Consider the following 20,361-nt stretch of genomic DNA (forward strand, 5'->3'; position numbering starts at 1 on the left):
AAGAGAGGCTTGGAAAGGCTTCCTGTGGGAGGTTAGATTTTTATTTCAAACTTAAAGGAAACTAGGAATGTCAACATTCAGAGCAAAGAATGGAGAGCATTTCAGGCATGGGGGATTGTCAGAGAAAATTCCTGGAGCTAAGAAAAAGTATCTTGGTCATGAAACAGCCAGAAGGCCAATATGACTGGTTAAAGAATAAGTTGGGAAAGAAGGTTTAAAAAGACTGGAAAAAAGGAGCAACTAGGTCGTTCAGTGGATAGAGCACCAGCCTTGAAGTCAGGAGGACTTGCGTTCAAATCTGACCTCAGACACTTAATACTGCCTAGCTGTGTGACCCTGGGCAAGTCACTTAACCCCAATTGTCTCAGCAAAAAAAAAAAACAAAAAAAAAAAAACAAACTGAAAAAACATACAATACTAACACATAAGTATATACATACATTATACATGTATATATGTACATTATACTAATAAATACACATTATTTGTTGAGCACTTAGAGCGAGGTAAGGAGTATGTATCATTCATAGTAATTCTGATCCTTTTATTAGACACAAAATGTATTTTGACCATTGTCATCATGATGTTTCATAATTCAATCTAGTGCTGTACATATCATGGATCTTTAGTGAATATTGTCCTAGGTAGAACAGTTTTTGATATGATAGCTCTTATTTAGAGACAGCTGAATGGTCCAGGTGTAAGAATGTGAGCTAAGATTCATGAAGGCCTGTAATTTTTGTTGGACCCTTTGCTTCAGTTTTATTCTCAATAACAACACCCAGGATATTCTCATACAAGTGTTCTTAATTTGGGATCCATGAATTTTTATTTTGATATCGTGATACTAATTTGAATATAATTGCTTATTTTCCTAATCCATTCTGAAACAGGTTCATAATCTTCATTAAGCTACAAAAAAATGTCTCATGATAAACATAACACAATAAGAATACCTGCTCTAAAGATAAGCACAGTGTTTAGGAGATAGTAAGCACTTAATAAATGATTTTCATTTAGCTATTCATTTATGCAAATATGCATGTACATATATATATATATATGTGTGTGTGTGTGTGTATGTGTGTGTATGTGTGTGTATGTGTGTGTATGTTCTAGTTGGATATAAGTGAACATAGGACATGCAAATTGAAAGGATGGGTACAAGTGGCCTGAACAAATTCAAGGTCAAAAGGATAGATGATCCAAATGTTTAACTGAAATTTCACTCTGCCTGAAGGAATATAAGATTCTGTTAAATCAAAATAAACCTGTAAGAGAAAGAAGGCTGTGGTTTCTGTACCAGTTCTTTCCCTTCACTTCAGGTACCTGTTGCTCTATGGTGAGTAGATGCCGTGCTCCTTATAGCCATTTGATCAGTAGGAATTCTCCTGGAGGAAGCCTGCACTTGATATAGCTGATGGATTGTTAAGTATTCTGGGGCAAACTCTGATTTACAGCATTGACCAAGGTGACAGTTGAGCTTGACATGCTGATGAGGATGTACTACTGTATGAATCTCCTTTCATAAAACAAAAAGGAATAAAAATTGGTCAGGGCTCACCCCTTCACAGGATGCCAATGTGATTCAAATAGTTTAGTTGTGAGTAGAGTCATTCTTTCTAGTTTAGACAGGACTTTTCTTTCAATTTCAGATATTTTCTAGGAAGTGAGTAAAGGTCAAATCCATCACAAACAACTTATTTATGTTGTCAGTCAAAAACCAAGGGCTAACTAAATGTGGTACAACACTTGGCTATTGTTTTCAGTTTTGATGATTGGGATAGGCAATTGACCAACTTCTAGGCAGATGGATAATGGGCAGGTCAGGCTACTAGTCAGAGAGCTATCACTCTTTCCTTCCCTGTCAAATAAAGAGTGAAACATTTGAATTGTCTTATTTTGACCCTAGTTATAGGTAGGTTATAGTACTTCCATAAGGAACTAGAGGAGGCAGATAAAGAAACACGATGAAACAACTCATAGTCTTATCCTTGAATATGTCAAATAAAGGAAGTGCTATGAAATCAGACTTCTTTTCAAGGAAAATATTCAGTTTTTAATAAAAATATTTTCAGGATAAAGCATGAAAAGATCAAAGTACATAAACAATTCACTATTTAGTCCTCTAAAATAACTTTTTAGCCTCATGTAGTAAGACAAAGGATATCTCTCTGGAAAATGCTCCCTCATTTGCACATATTATTTGTAAGCTTTAAGTAAAATATGGCATTTGCTTTTAGAATTTCAGTTGGCCAACAATGTTTATCTCATTGAAATTTTAGAAACACAAGTTCACAACTAAGACTAATATCTTCTTAGGAAAGTTGGAAGTAAGCAAGCAAGTAGCTCATAGGGAGATTCATTAAATTTTTGGAGGGAAAAAGGAAGTGAGCAATCAATGTGTGTATATCATTAGTCACCCCAAACTATTTTAATCAACAATTAATTCAACAATTAGTTGCCATTTTAGTTCATTATCATTGTCTCAACTCAGGACTTATAGTTGCTTAGATAGACTAAATCTCTATATACATATTTCCATGCACATATACATATATGCATGTGTATAAACTCATGTATATAACTACAAACTCATGCATATATGTGTATATCCATATACAGCCATACGCACACACATGGATAGACCTATATATGCATATACATGTCTGTCTGTCTACCTATCTATCTGTCTGTCTAATATCCCTGTACTCCATGATCTTACACTCATATGATCTAATTTCTATAGTTTATTCCTTCCTCCAAATATTGTGACTTTCTATTTTTATTCCTCTCTAATCACTTTATCATCCTATTCACAATGATGGTTGCATACCCTTAATCTTTCCTCAATCCACCTATAACTACCCCTTACCCTCCAGTGTCAACTGAGAACTTATTTGGACTGGTCAACAATAATCAGTCAATAATTAATTAAGTTGTTTCTATAAGCCAGATGAGTTGCAAAATAAAACTGAATGACCAGCAATAAAGTAGTTTGCTAAGAAAATTCCTACATTCTGTGGATAATTGGTCTATATTATATTAAAGGTTTTTTTTTTTTTTTCCAGTTTTGTGTAACTGTTGTACAGTGATTTTTATGATTGTGTGAGTACTATGTCCTTAACAATACCGCAGAGATCTAAGGTTATATGGGTCACCTCCATGTGTGGATAAACCCTGAAACTATGATATCATAGTCATTGGGAGCTACTTAAAGGAATTTACAATATGAAAGCAGGTCAGTATCTTTTCTAACAACTATATTGTTAGAGAGTTTTTTTGGGATATTTAAAGGTTAGCAGCTTTGCCCAGGACTATGCAGTTCAGATATATCAAAGATAGTAATTGAATTCAAATCTTCCAGTCTTCCAGGCTGACCTAAATATTTTATCACATTTCTCTGTCTCTCTTTCTCTATGGCTACTAATTGGGCCATATGGCTATACACTTATTTAGTGTCCTTAATTATTTGAACTCATAAAGGCAGTGTGATGCAGTAGAAAATCTTTATAGTCAAAAGACTTTTCAAATCATGATCAGATTGTACTAGAGCATATTTAAACCTCATTGAAGTTCAATATCTATGGCAGGGCCATCTCTAGTCATCTTGACCTATATTTTTCCACTGGACCCAGATGGCTCTGGAGGGGAAAGTGAGGCAGGTAGCCTTATCCTGCCTTCCCTCATTTCAATCTAATTCACTTTCATGTCATGACATTACCTCCCTACTGTTATGGTCCTCTTGGAGAACAAAGAACAGTAACAACTCTAATTAGGTTATTTAACTACAACGATTTTCTAGTGTATCACATTTCCTTTATGAAATTAAGTAATTAAGATTGCAAAAATAAATGAACGACAATATGTCCCAATTAGTGGATATATATATATGGATGTGGTATAATATCTAGTTTCCTCTAAGAACAGCCATCTTTGTATGTTTACATACATATCAATGATCATATGTACACAAGCATGTAGATATGCACATACATGTAGATTGAGTATATATGTCTCAGTTTTGATATCTTGCAACTATGAACCAAAATTAAAAGGGCTGTGTAGATTAAGCCTTAAAACTGAGATGTCAGTTCTTTAACAATAACTTTTCCATTTATATATAATCTTTGGTACCTGGTTTCTTCAGTATTAATTGGCCTTCAACTATATATATATATTGTTCCTAAATAAGGCTTTCCAATTCCAAAGTTTCTGATGAGTCCTTGATCAACCTTCCAACTTAACTCTTTCATACTTGTCTACATGGAGTGCATCAATGCCACAGATTCAATATATAAAAAGAATGTATTACAGTTGAAAGAGACTTAAATCTGATGTTCAGTTGAAATCTTGGTTTTCCCCTTGAATTTTCAACCATGTTATACTGGTTCTGCTCTCTTAAACTACACAGCATAGGTATCATTCTTCTTCTCATGAAACTTTCTCAAGTTTTCCTAAAATTCTATGATTTTTAATTTTAATGAAATCATATAAAGGAAACAGATTTAGAAGTACCTGTTAGGAGCCTTACAAGGTTCTAAGTCAGTTGTCTGATACTTAACAATTCTCTAGCTCAGAGTTCACACTTTTAAAGGAGTTCAAATCTTTAAAGGAGTTTCCTCATTGGTTCTGTAAGGAGTTCCTACAAGGCCATGGAGTACCCACAAGCCCATTCTCTGGGAGGATATAAGGAACCAACATTGAGTGGGGTCAGTCAGTCTAATGTGAGTCAAGGGGAGAATTTCAAGCTACAGGAGATTCAGAGACAAAGGATTCAGTGGATTCGCAAGTCCAGCAGGTTCACAAGTCTAAAGGAAAAGCCTGCTCATGAACTCCACAGAGATTCACACCTAAGAATGAATTCTGGGAAACCCACAATCCCACACTCTTGGAGGCAGAGTCTGATTCATTCCCACATCTAGTTTCATCCTGGCTGGAGGTTTTGGATTCAGAGGGAGCTAGAGAATGAAGCTGGCTGGAGACATCCTGACAGGAAAAGATTCAAGACTTTGAAGGACACAATATAGGATCTGGACTTTAACTCTTGGTTGCATTTTGGAGTGATAATTGAATTGAAACTAAAACTAAGGCTGGTTCCAGAAGCTCCCCAAAAGATCTCCTCCCAGAGAACGATCACACACACACAATTTAGAAACAACAGAACACCACAAGTACCAAATCCTCAACTATATTATATAAAGCATTAATTATCAAAATAATCTGCTACTGGCTCAGAAATACAAAGTTAGATCAATTATAATTAGAAGCAAATGAAAATAGTAACCTTCATTTGACAAATATAGAGACTTAAGTTTTTGGGAAGAGAATGCATTATTTCATAAAAATATAATCCTGGGAAAACTAGAAAAAATCTGGGTGAAATTGGGCATGGACTAAGAACTTATGCCATTTACCAAGAGTGAAGAGTGAAATGAGCAAAAATAAGAGAACATGTAACAGTGATATTGTTTTTAAAACAATTTGGAGCAACTAGGTCATTTTGATTATTATAAATGTCCAAATTAGCCACAAAAGACTCATGAAAAAAGATTCTATCTGCATCTAGAGAAAGAAATATAAGTATATTATGATTCTTGCATATTTTATATATACATACATATGTGTGTGTATTTGTGTGTGTATGTGTGTGTCTAATGGTAACAATTTATAGATCTCTAGCTTAGGAGAAAGGGAAAAAGGTACATGATAATTTTATTAAGTTATTTAAAAGGAATAGCAAATTGTGCATAATAGATTTGCATTTTTCACTCTATCATGTTATGAAAATGCTTGTATTTTTTAATAAATAACTAATAAAAATAGACTTCTATGCTTTTTTCTGAGTCTGAAACAATAGCATAAATTATAAAAGGACTTCTTTCTCTAAACATGTGAGTTAGATGGTTACTGAGCATAGTAGTTATTGAATTTGAATCTAGAAAATATGACTAAAATGTTATTCATATGGCATGGTAAAGTCTACAAAACATTTTACCCATTCTTATGTCATCATCACTCAACTCTATGAAGATGGGATTATAAGTACTCCTCACTCCTCATCTCTGTTTTACAATGACTTATTGAAAGTCATGAAGCTAGTAACTTTCCAAAGCAAGATGTGATCTCAGATTTCTATGACTCCAAATCCAATATTCTATGAAATTTTCCATGTTTCTCTTCTTCTTATTTGTATGATACTAAGTCATCCTAGGAAATGAAAAAAATACAAGCCAGTCATTGGCTGTGCAAGTTGAAATAGTCCCACATGGATAAATAATACCTATTATCATTTAATTTAAAAACTATGATTAATGGTTTTTTCCAACTATTATCACTCATCTACTTTAAGTCAGATGTCATAATTCTATCATATGTCCATACAGTAAGGACATGTGCTTCTTACTCCTCAAGAGTTTATTACTTTTAAATTTTTTCTTCTCATTTATCAGTCATCATCTCCACATAGCATAACGCTGGAAAATATTTTTGTTTAGGATTATATGGAACAATCATGAATATTCATGGGATATCACTTACTGTGTATCCATTAAATAAGAGAACTCTCTTATTTATTTGTCACATTTCCTTCCTTTCCTTCCATCACTCCCTGTTCCAGAGTACTCTTTATAGTTGAAACCTTTGCCAGAATTCCACAGTAAGGTCCATATTACTGAAAGCTGAAAAACTATCAAAGGCATAATGACAGGCAGATGGTTTATTCAATGAACTCCTTTTTACCTCTTAAAATGGTAGCAATGAAGGCCTGAAATCCAGTTTTGTATGACAATATATTTTTTTTTCTCTTTGAAAGAAGGAAAGTGTTTAAAATATTAATTTTAAACTTTTTTTAAGGTTTAGATACAGTTTGGCCCTATTGTAGTAAGAATTATCTGACAGCTAACTGGCAAGAAATATAACAGAAATTCAGATTGTATTAAAGGAAAATGTGTATGAACAGAATGATTACTTCATAAAAGCAAATAGACTTTAGAACCGCCTAATTCTTAGCCTATATATATATATATATATATATATATATATATATATATATATATATGAGTTTATTTAATGGCTTTTAGATGAGCAGATGGAGAAAGGCAAACCAATTAAATTCTCTGTCTCAGTTGCCTCATTTGTAAAATTTTATAAAAGTTTTAAAAACAAGATCCTGATAGGATCAAGAAAACCTTCATGTAAGAAGAAAACTTTCTAAAATTTGAAAGAAACAAGGTAATCGAAGAAGTAAGTCATGTGATTTCTTTCATTCTGATAATGAGAGATGTCTTTACAAGTAGAGAAGAAAAAAATGGACTATTTTCTGTTTAAAAAAGTAAGAAGTCCAATTTGACTAGAATAAACGAATGAATCTAATTAATATCATGGATAAGTAGGTAAGTTGAAGTCAGGTTGGGAAGCATTTTAAGTGTCAAATATGGGAGTGCTTATTTTACAATGGATACAATAGAGAAATATTTGAGTGTATCAAACAGAGGAAAGCCATAGGCACATTTTGATCATGAATTTGGAAATAGAAATCTCTTTAGAGATTGGCTATCCCAGTCTCCACATTTTCAAGGAAAGGAAAATGAGACCTTGAATTACTGAACAACTATTTCTAATTAAAGATGTTATCTGGTAGAGTCAAATTCTGTTTATCCCAGTACAGATCCAAAACTTTCTCTACCATGCGTTGTTAAATTTGAGAAAGTATTCTATTTTTTAAGAGAATTCAGTTTTAATTATTTTCCTAATGGTATCAAAAAGTACCATGACTCTTCTACTAATAGCCTGTTACCAAGGTTTACAAGCTTAAGTCTCTTTAGCTTAGTCTTCTATATCCTTCATTATATTTTAGTGAAATAAGTATAAAATGTAGAATGGAGCACTATGGGCCAGAAAAGCATACTTTCCATTTTACAATTCTTCACACACACCAAAAAATGATAGATTCCTATAAAATAAAGACTTCAACTGGAAGTGAGGAGACTGATAGGAATCTCAGGTATCTAGTTGCTTCACCTTTTGCTGAAGTCCCATAAATGCTTAGACTCCCCTAATTTTTAAAATGGAAGCTCAAGATATTTGCAATAGCATCCTGGGAATTGTGATGTGAAATAAACCTTTGCAAACTTAGTATTATAAAAATGTAAGAATGAAAGGAAATAAGATGTTTGTAACACTTATGTGCAGGCACTGTACTAAACAAATTTGCAAACATCTCATTTGATTCTTTGTAAGTAACTTTAAGGTGCATATTATTACTATTCTCATTACATGGGTAAAGAAATTGAAGCAAGATATAAGTGACTGCCCAAGATCAAACAGATACTCAATGTCTGAGTTCACATTTGAACTCAGGTCTCTATGACTTCAGGACTCTAATGCATTACCAATTGTCTCTATGAGAACTTACAATTTTTTTTCTTGGTATAGGACTACAGAAAACAAAAGGTTTGAGTTAGAAGAGCTATGTCTGAGATTCTACCAGGGGATGAAACTAGACAGGTAGTTAGGGAATTGACATATAAAAAATAGAGTTGTGCATTATTGATCATGCTGATCTTTGAATGAATTGAATAAAATCATTCAATAAGGCAATTGATCATTTCTTAAACACCTTTTATGTTTTGCTTTAAGTTAGGCACTGGTAAAATAAATATGAGACAATACTTACTTTGAAGTTACTGACATTTTATCAGGAAAAAAAAAAAACAACTTTTCTTGCCTGGAAGTGTAAAAGTGTAAATAGAATAAATATAAAATGTGACCTAGACATGAGGAAGCAGTGAAGATGGTAAGAATATTTATTGTGAATATCAATATCAAATACAATGCATATGTGCTTTAAGCATGGTGAGAAGCAACAACTATGAGAATATAGGTCCTTTGTTGGCAGATATGGAAAGTGTGTAATATGTTTTTATTTTAAATATATATTTTATTTATTTCATTAAATATTTCCCAATTATATTTTATTTTTTTTACATTCTTTTTAAATGGATTCTAAAATATCTTCCTCCTTTCTGACCCTTCTCCACTCCTTGAGAAAGCAATCAGTGTGATATCAATTATACTGGAATGTAAAAAAAAAAAATAAACTCCACAAGCATATTTGTATGTTAACCATGTTGCAAAAGGAAAGAGGCATAAACACACAGAGCAAGAAAAAAAATGGAAAAGTTTTTTTCATCTGCATTCAGAATTCATCACTTCTTTCTGAAAGGGATCCTTTTGAATTAACTTATATCATTGTCTCAGTCCAGGTAGCTAAGCCTTGCACATCATCCTTACAACATTGCTGTTGCTATGTACAATGTTCTTTTCCTACTAACTTCACTTTACATGAATACTTACAAGATTTCCCAGATTTTTCTGACGCCATCCTACTTGTCATTTTTACAGCATGATAGTATTCAATTAAAATCATATATTAGAACATATTCAGCCATGTCCTCATTAATAGATATTGTCTCCATTTTAAATTGTTTGCCATTAAAAAGTACAATTATAATTTTTTTTTTGTATAAATAGCTCCTTTCTCTTTTTTTGTATTCTCTTTCTGATAATAGTATTGTTGGGCTAAAACATTTGAGACCCCTTTGGACATTGTTCTAACTTGATCCAAAATGCCTGGACCAGTGCACAATTTCACCAATAGTGCACGCCCCCCCCAATTTATGATATTATTTTATATGTTATTTATGCGGAATCCCATATCCATTTTAACCTTATTTTGGTTCATGGTGTGAGATGCTGGTATAAGCCAAGTTTCCATTAAATTTATTTAGTAACTTTTGTTACTTGATGACTTCTTGTCTCAAAAAATTTAGATCTTTGCCTTTTAAAACATTATGTAATGATCATATTTGAGGCCTGTGCATTATGCACAAAATGTATTCCACTAAGCCATCATGCTATTTCTTATGAACTACAAGGTATTTTTTGTTTGTTTGTCTTGTTTTGTTTTTATGATGCCTCCTTTTGATAAACTTTGAAATCTGGTACTACTAGCCTTTTTTTTCATCATATTTTTTTTTCTTTCATTTTCTTGATATTCTGGAACTTTTTATTCTTTCAAAAGAATTTTTCTACATCTGTAAAATTATTCATTGATAATTTGATTGGCATGTCATTAATTTATTAATGGGTAGAATTGTTATTTTTATTATGTTGACCCAGTCTACCTAGGAGCAATTAATATTTCTCTACTTATTTAGTTGTATTTATATTTATGTGGATGGTATTTATTTGTTAATCACATTGAAATAGTCCTTGAGTTTTTACTTGACAGATAGGTTACCATGTATTTTATATTGTTTGTAGATAGTGTAAATGGAATTTCTCTCTCATTCTGCTAGGTTTTGTTGCAGTGTAATAAAATGCGAATGATATAAGTGATTGATATAGTTTTATTTTATCTTATTTTATATCTTGTAATTTTGCTAAAACTTATTTTTTAACTATTTTAGCTGATTCTTTAATGTTCTCTAAGTATGTAATCATATCAGCTGTAAAGAATGAATTTTGATTCCTCATTGACTATTCTAATTCCTTAAATTTCTTTATGTAATCTTATTGTTATAGCTATCATTTGTAGTTCAATGATGAATAATAATATTTACTTGGTTTTTTATCTTAATTTATGGTCTTTTGTGAAGGTATCATATACAGCTAACTCTTCTCTTATTCAATTTCCTCTAGAGACAAATGTTGGAGGGGATGTGGGGAAATTGGGACACTAATACATTGCTGGTGGAGTTGTGAAAGAATCCAGCCATTCTGGAGAGCAATCTGGAATTATGCCCAAAAAGTTATCAAACTGTGCATACCCTTTGACCCAGCAGCGCTACTACTGGGATTATATCCCAAAGAAATACTAAAGAGCGGAAAGAGACATATATGTGCCAAAATGTTTGTGGCAGCTCTTTTTGTTGTAGCTAGAAACTGGAAGATGAATGGATGTCCATCAGTTGGAGAATGGTTGGGTAAATTGTGGTATATGAAAGTTATGGAATATTATTGCTCAGTAAGAAATGACCAGCAGGAGGAATACAGAGAGGGTTGGAGAGACTTAAATCAACTGATGCTGAGTGAAATGAGCAGAACCAGAAGATCACTGTATACTTCAACAACGATACTGTATGAGGATGTATTCTGATGGAAGTGGAAATCTTCAACATAAAGAAGATCCAACTCACTTCCAGTTGATCAATGATGGACAGAGGTAGATACACCCAGAGAAGAAACACTGGGAGGGGAATGTAAATTGTTAGCACTAATATCTGTCTGCCCAGGTTGCATGTACCTTCGGATTCTAATGTTTATTGTGCAACAAGAAAATGATATTCACACACATGTATTGTACTTAGACTATATTGTAACACATGTAAAATGTATGGTATTGCCTGTCGTCGGGGGGAGGGAATAAGGGAGGGGGGGTAATTTGGAAAAATGAATACAAGGGATAATATTATAAAATATATATATATATATAATAAAAAAATTAAAAAAAAAATTTCCTCTAGAGTTCTACCCTGTATAATTATTCTAAAATTCTCTCATCTTTTTTAGCTTCTTTCTCATTTATTTTATGGTTAAATTTACCCAGGGTTGCAGAAGAAATTTGAAACTCCTTATAGTTTTTCTATGTATTTCCTCCTTCCAATTCAGTTGACTTTTATTTGAAGAATTTTAATACTATGACAATTGTAACATATGTTTAATATTGGCATACTTTCCATCTTACAATCTTTCACATACACCAAAAAAATGATAGATTCCTATAAAAGAAAGTAAGATACTGGGTGAAGCAAGAATATCCATTAATGCTACTGTTTATTTAATATAGTGACAGAAATACAAGCTATAGAAATAAGAGAAAATAAATTGAAGAATTTTAAATAGGAAATGAAGAAAAAAATGATCATTCTTTGCAAATGATACAAGGATATTCTTGGAGAATCTTAGATACGCAACTAAAAGTTATCTGAAATAATTCTCAACTTTAAGCATGTCTAAGGAAAAAATAAATAAACCCATATCATTAGCATTTATACCAGCAAAATGCAAAAGCAAAAAAACAAAAAAAAATACAAATTTCACTTAAAATAACTGAAAACAATATAAAGTACTTGGAAGTTCACCTGTCAAAAAACCCTAGGAATTAGTTGAACATCAATCCAAAACACTTTTCACATAATTAAGCTTAGAGTTAAACAGGGGTGGGGGGGGGGGAGGAGTAAGAGAATCAATTATTCATGGGTTGTCAATGTCCATGGCAATAAAAATTACAATTCTACATAAACTAATTTACTTAGGCAGTGCCACACTAATCAAATTGTTGAAAGCAATTATAAAAACAGAAAAAAAAAAAAAAAAAAAAACTCATTGGAAGAACCAAAGGTGAAGAATATCAAGGAATCAATTGGAGGAGAGGGGGGATATGAAGAATTGTGACCTAGCCATACCACATGTCATATTGTATTATAAAGTGGTAATAATATTTTTAAAATCTATAAATGAATAAGAAATAAAGTGGTGGATTGTTATTGCCAGAACTCTGAACAAAGTTCAGAATAAAGAATTCAGTGGAATTGATAGAGGACGATGGTTATCTAATTTAGCATGGTTCATTATGATTGATTTAATCCTACAAGGAGATGTTATGGGCTAGAACTTGAGGAGACAATGGTTAAATCTACTTTAGCATTGATTTAATCCTACAACAAATAATGGTTTCCTAGTTACATTAATGATTGATTTATACTCAGTGTAGAACATATAAAGAAGAAGCTCTTAGGGCCAAAAAAGACAAGTGCACTAGAAGCTCTCAGATTAATTCCATCATCTACCTTTGCGGTGGCTGGAGGCTGAAATGCAAACCTTTGGATTCAAGGGGATTCAGAAACCAGAGAAAGCAGCAGGAGCTCAACATCTCCAACCAAGGAGAAAGATAGGCCTCTAAGAAAGCTAACTGGGACCCAGGAAAGGAGACAAGACTTTGAAATAGCTAATAAAGGATTTGGACTTTAACACTTGGCTGTACTTGTGATTAATGAACTGAAAGGAAGGCTGCTCCCAGAGACCCCAAGGAAACCTCAACAGAGAACATTACAGTGGATGAATATAAAATATTAAGTGTATAAGTACACAGTATTAAATGGGCAGAGTGATCTAGTTTGATAAATCCAAAGACCCAAGATTTTGATGTAAGAATTCACTATTTGATAAAAATTATTTGGGAAACTGGAAAGTACCTTTCAGTACTTAAACTATAAGCAAATTATGAAAGTTTGTGAATATTTATCTGTCAGATCTATGGAAAAGAGAATTATAATTAAACCAGAGGCAGCATCATAGGATGTACAATGCAAAAATGTTTACACAAACAAAATAAAGCCAAAAAATGCAGCCAAAATTAGAAAGAAATTTAAAAAATGGATAAAATATATACATTGGCTTTTCTTATAAAGATTTCATTTCTCAAATATATAGAGAACAAAGTCAATTTTATAAGAAATTCCCTAATTTATAAATGTGATGATATGAATAGGCAGTTTTCACATAAAAAAAAATCAAAGGTACTTGTATTTACATGAAAAATTGTTTTAAATCGCTATTGATTAGAAAAATGTAAAATAAAACAGCTCTGACATATTACCTTATACCTATCATATAATATGTCAGAAAAGGAAAGTGACAAATATTGGAGGGGATAGGAAAAAATTGGGACATGAATGCAATGTTGGTAGAGTTGTGAACTGGAGAATAATTGGGAATTATGCCTAAAATAAAAGGAAAATATTTATATGGTTAAAATATTTATAGCAACCCTTTGTAAGTTAACAGAATAGGAAACTGAAGAGATGCCTATTCATTGAAGAGAGATGGAACAAGATGTGGTATCTGATTGTTATGGAATACAGTTGCATGATAAAAACAATGAGCCCAGTACTTTTAGAAAAACTTAGAAAGATCATAAGAACTAGCATAAAATAAAGTAGTAAACAGAATAAGGAGAATATTATGCATAGTAATAGCAATATTGTATACAATAATCAATTATGAACAACTATTCTAAATAGTAAAATAATCTAAGACAATTCAAAAAGACTCATTAAAAATATTATCCACCTGTAGAGAAAGAAATAACAGAATAATGTTAATGCACAGTGATGAACATTTTTTTTTTAAAAATTAGTTCTTTTTAATAACATAACTAATATGGAGATATATATATTAAGGACTGGATATGTTTTTGCAGATAGAGAGTGAATTTGGAAATCAAAATTTATGAAAATTGAACATGAAAATGCTTTACAAAATAATTAAAAATATTTTTTAAAAAATTGAAAATAGAAGAGAAACAATCAATTGGATAAGAATTTAATCAGATTCACTTGAAAACAGTTTAATAGGGAAGCTATATAGGGAATTAGAACATCTATCAAACAAGACTTTCATTCATTAAAGTATATGCATCATTAAGTTTTCCCCACATAAATTATTTTATATACTCTCCACTAAAATGTGAAAGGGGATTTTAACTGATCCCAAATTACTGCTACAGTATCTTTGATCCTTTTTTTATAATAAATGACTATTTGCTGACTATTTTCTCTGCTAAAGGCTATTTTTTCCATTAAATTCAACAAGTATTTATTAACATTGTAAACAGTTTGTTTCTTAAGGGGGAAAGTATTTATTAAAAAAAAAAAGTCATGAGGAAAGTGGAATTTTATGGCCTTTTTTCTTTCTTCATAATCTGTAGATCCCACAATTTTCAGGCTAATGGAAAAGGATCTTCATTCAAAATGATGCAAAAGATAAATTTTGTCTATCAGGGTCCTCTCTAATGACCTACAATGTCATTTGATATGGCCTACTTTTTTTTTTCCTTTTACTGAGTCATAAAGGTAAATAAAGAGTTAACTTTCAGTCTGTTTGTTTTTGGAAAGTCTTCTGAGACTCATAACCTGAGTTTGTAATTTATCCCAGGAGATTCAATCAATTTATTTATAAGGTACATTTCACTGTCAGTTACATGAGCAGACATCACACTAATTGATAGCATTCTCCACAATTACTTTCATATCCAAGACTCAGTATAATTTGGTAAAGGGGAGGGAGACATCAGTTACTGCATCAAGGAGTTTTATACATGAAGGCAATTCATTATCATCATAAGGCTGTGTACACAGAGGATATGCTTTTTAATTGGGGAAACAACAAAATAGCATTTCATTAAGGGATTGTTAATGCTTGGTTACATATTATAGGTCTGCAACTCTAATGGATCTAAAAGCTGGAGATGCATTACTTTTGATGGATGAAAAATAGTGCTTCCAACAAGTGGACTTCTGTATTTCAACTGGCATACACTCAACATATCCATTAAATTTTCTGCCATAAGTACACTAATGCTTTCATAAGAGCTGAGTATGACTTAGGATACAGTGTGTTCATGTAAAATATTCATGATTACTATGTGTGCTTTTTAAAAGACTTTCCCTAAATAAACTGATATGGAAAGGGACAATATTATTATAGGATTTTATGTTTTTATCAATAAGAATTTATTACTTAAATATCTTTTCATGGACACTGTGCTCCCAACTCATAAATGCCTATTATGTTTCTCCCTAATTTCATCTATGATATATGTTTTCTCTGACTTTTAGTCAAAGGAAATGTCCTAGAAATGAATGCTAAATTTCTCCTTTGGTATCAACATTCTCTCTCCAGTAAAGAGCCCCTTGGTAGCTTCACTTTAATTAGCTAAAGACTTTAGTGATATGATTGATTCTTCTTAGAGAAGATCATTGCTTCAAACTGATGTTGACCCTCTACCTGCCCTGAAGTCTCTACATGGAATTTCAGCTCATCCTTATCTCCCAAAAATTCTGTACTTCACACATATCTCTGGATCTGCTAGATGAGTCTTTACCTTGTCTGGTTGATAGTGTCCTCCACACTATTTCCTTCACATTTTACAATGTTGTATCCATACCCCTCTCACTTTCCTGTTCTTCTGTATCTGTTGTCTTCCACCATTAAAATTATATATTTTGATATCGAGAATTGTGAATTATGTCTGGGCACATAATAAATGCTAATAATTCTATCTCTATATAACTATTTATATACTTATCTAATCTGTCCACCCACTCATCTATCTATCTATTTATCTACTATCTATCTATCATTTACTCCTATTTATAATAGCTACTTTCTAGGGAAGAAAATAATCTCAAGAGAGCCCTGATATTTTTTAGGAAATGAAACAAATTGATTTGGTGAAGGTGGGAAATATAGATACTGGGATGCTAACAGATGATAACCATGATCATTATTGCTTATTTAGTGTATCTTAGCCAAGTGCTAAGTCCCTATATTGAGTTTTATAGACATAAATACATAAATAAATGTATACAGAATGCTAATATTTAAAAAATAGCTTCACATGTTATGCCTTTTTATTTTCTCAACAACCCTAGTAGGTAGTTGTTATATCTATTTTGCAAATAAGAAGAAATTGAAGTGATTCATCCAGGATCATGCCATTCCAAAAAAAAATCTAAAGTAGAAGTTGATCCTGCATCTTTGTGATCCCATATTAAAAACTCTTCACAGTTCCATGGAGATACAAAAAGAAAGAGAAAATGAGGAAATAAAAAGCTAAAAACTGTACCTGTCCTCAAAGAATTGACAAAATGAATGTGGGAGAAAATATACAACAATTATAACAAAGCAAACAACATACAGGATATATAGCAATTGATAGAAGAAAGATGCTGGAAAGAAGAGGGGTTGGGAAGACTTCTTGTCACAATACATTTCTAGTTGGGACTTATATAGAAATTCAGGGAAGTCAGTGGGTAGAGTAAAAGAGAGAGAACAAGCTAGGCATAAGAGACAGCCAAAGATCATGACTGGAGTGAGAAATAATGTATATAATTGTGGAATAGTCAAGAGGATAGTGTCACTAAATGAAAGAACGCCTGTCAGTATCGAGGTGTAAGAAGGCTGGAAAGGTAGAAGAGGGCTTGATTGTGAAGGTTTGTGAATGCCAAAAAGAGCATTTTGTGTGACATGGTACACTGAATATCTTGTTTCACTTTTTTGAGAAGGCAGCTTAATATTTTCCCCTAGGGCTCTGTTGGGAAACTAAAGAACCAGAAACTATGGGAAAAGATTCCTGTCTTTCAAGGCTCCCTAAAGGATAAACCTAAAACCCATATGAAACCAGAACTGGCATCTTTTAGTAGGTGAAAAAAAGTATGCCAGCCCCTCTGAGAGCAGGAGCCTCTATTGTTAAACATAGAAAGAGAGATAAATTGAATGTTTGTAATATCGTATCTCTCTCTCTCTCTGCCTCTATGAACTGAGTACAGGTAATAATAAAAAGGTAATATGAAAACCTTGACTCAGTTGTTTTGAATTTCTGGGAGGTTTGGGACATATTCTCTTTTTTATGTTGTGTTGTATTTTATTTCTTTTGTTGAACATTTCTGATTTAAGATTTTAATCTAAATCACCCTTCACCGGGGACTTTTGCTATTTAACTGAAGGCAAATAGTTTCATATCTCTGGGCTAGCCAATAACTTATATCTTTCCTTTCTTGTGTGACTAGATTTTTAAAAAAAAATAATTTATTTTAATACATATTGCTTTATGAATAATTTTGGGAGAGGAAAATCAGAGCAAAAGGGAAAAACCATGGGAGAGATTAAAAAAAAAAAAAAACAGAAAAAAGAAGTGAACATAGCATATGCTGATTTACATTCAGTCTCTATAGTTTTTGTTTTTTGTTTTTTGTTTTTCGGAATGCAGATGACATTTTCTGTCCAAAGTCTACTGGGATTGCCTTAGATCACTGAAACACTAAGAAGAACCCTACCTTTCATAGCTGATTATCACACATTCTTGCTATTATTGTATACAATGTATTCCTGGTTCTGCTTGTTTCCCTCAGCATCAGTTCATGTAAATCTTTCCAGGACTTTGTAAAATCTGATTGTTCATCATTTTTTATAGAACAAAAAATTTCCATTATCTTCATATTACAACTTGTTAAGTCACTCCCCAATTGTTGAACATCTACTCATTTCCAATTCTTTACTAATAACAAAAGCTGCTACAAATATATATATTTTTTGCATTTGTGGGTCCTTTTCTCTCTTTTATGATTTCCTTGGAATACAGAACCAGTAATGGCACTGCTGGATCAAAGGATATGCATAGTATTATAGCCTTTGGAAATAGTTCCAAATTGCTCTCTAGAATAGATGGATTATATCACAATTCTAACAACAATGCATTAGTGTCTCAGTTTTTCGACATCTCCTCCAACATTTATCTTTTCTTGTCATCTTAGCCAATCTGAGAGATATGAGATGGTACTTCAGATTTGTTTTAATTTGCATTTCTCTAGTCAATCACTTTTCTCACATTTTTTCATATGATAGTAGCTGGATTTAATTTTGTCATCTGAAAAATTTTCGTATCCTTTGAACTTTATCAATTGGACAATGACTTGTGTTTTTATAAGTTTGACAGTTGTTTATATATTTTAGAAAAGAGAACTTTATCAGCAATACTGATTGTAAAAAAAAATTTTTTTCAGCTTTGTGCTTCCCTTTTCATCTTGTTTCTGTTAGTTTTGTTTGTGCAACACCTTTTTAGTTTAATGTTACCAAAGTTGTCCATTTTTCCTTTCATAATGTTCACCAGTTCTTCTTTGGTCATACATCCCTCCCTTCTCCAAAGATGTAATAGATAAATTATCCCTTGCTACCATAACTTGTTTATGATATCATCCTTGGTGCCCAAATTGTGTACCTATTTTGACCTTATTTTGATATGGAGTGTGAGATGTAGATTTATGCTGAATTTCTGACATTATTTTTCCAGCAATTTTTTTTTTCAAATAGTGAGTTCTTATTGATTATTTTGTCATGTGTATCTAATCTATACCACTGACCCACCATCCTATTTTTTAGCTAGTACCAAATGGTTTTAAGGACTGCATTACGTTTGGTACTGCTAAACTACCATGGCTTCTATTTGTCTTTAATCAATTGTGTTGGTATTCTTGATCTTTTGTTCTTCCAGATACATTTTTAATTACTTTTTCAGGTTTATAAAGTAATGTTTTGGCAGTTTGATTGGTATGGTACTGAAAAAGTAGACCAATTTAGGCAGAATTGTCATTTTTATTATATTAGCTCTGCCTACCCAGAAGCAATTGCCATTTTTCCAATTGCTTAGATCTGACTTTATTCATGTGAGAAATATTTTGTAATTGTATTCATGTAGTTCTTGGGTTTCTCTTAGAGGTAGAAATCCCAGCTATTTTATTTTGTCTACTGTTATTTTAAATTGAACTTCTCTTTCTCTTGCTGATGGGTTTTGTCAGTAATATATGGAAATGCTAATGATTTTGGTGGGTTTACTTTACATCCCACATGTTTTGAGTAGATTTTTGGATGATTTTCTAGTATTCTCTAAATATATCATCATATCATTTGCAAAGTGAAAGTTTTAGGTTTAGAAACTCTGCTCCTGGGGTAAAGGTGGTGCTGTCTCAAGCTTCCTGTACAGCTTGGAGCCTTGACTTTGAGATCAAGGACCCACTGTGTATGTAGGGGGTAGCTTTGCCTGCTCTCTTTAGGAAACAGACTAGTTTCCCAGGGTTTGCCTTCTGATCTGGGACTGGAAACTGCCCCACTGATTTTCTCCTCTACTGAGCCAGGTCTGAGGGTCTTACTTGCTGATTTGCTATGATTAAGACTCTCTCTCACCAGCATTCCCAGAGTCTGTCTGAGCTGGGTTGAACACTCTTTTCATGATAGTGACCTAATTGTTCTTGAAGAAATTCTAGTGTTTCTAAAGCTAGAGAGTGGTTTCTTTGCATCAAAGTTGTTGCAGAGGTTTGGTTTCATGTAGCTTTTGAGGGGAACTAGGAGAGCTGCAGTAGCTTCCTGGCTTTACTTTGCCATCTTGGCTCCACACTCACATGACTGTATATTCTCTTTAGCATATATTCCCATGATGATAATGAACTTTATCCTTGAAAACATAATGGATTGGGGTAAATTCAGATACCAGAAAGTGGATATGACTTGTTCAATTTCCACTGAGATGGGGACTAACTGTATAATTTAGTTCTTCATGGTATAAGAATGGAAGGGCATCTATGAGAGGTGCCTCTCACTTTCTTATCTGTTCTCTAATTAACTTAAGTATTGTCCCCTTTGGTGGATTATAGGAAAGTCTATAAGAGACCTGTTCCTGCAGGAAAGAATACTTAAATTCAAATCATGCCTTGGACAATGTTTATGTGAATTTACTTAAAT

The sequence above is a fragment of the Sminthopsis crassicaudata genome, chromosome 2 (assembly GCF_048593235.1).
Source record: "Sminthopsis crassicaudata isolate SCR6 chromosome 2, ASM4859323v1, whole genome shotgun sequence".
NCBI classification, from domain to species: Eukaryota; Metazoa; Chordata; class Mammalia; order Dasyuromorphia; family Dasyuridae; genus Sminthopsis; species Sminthopsis crassicaudata.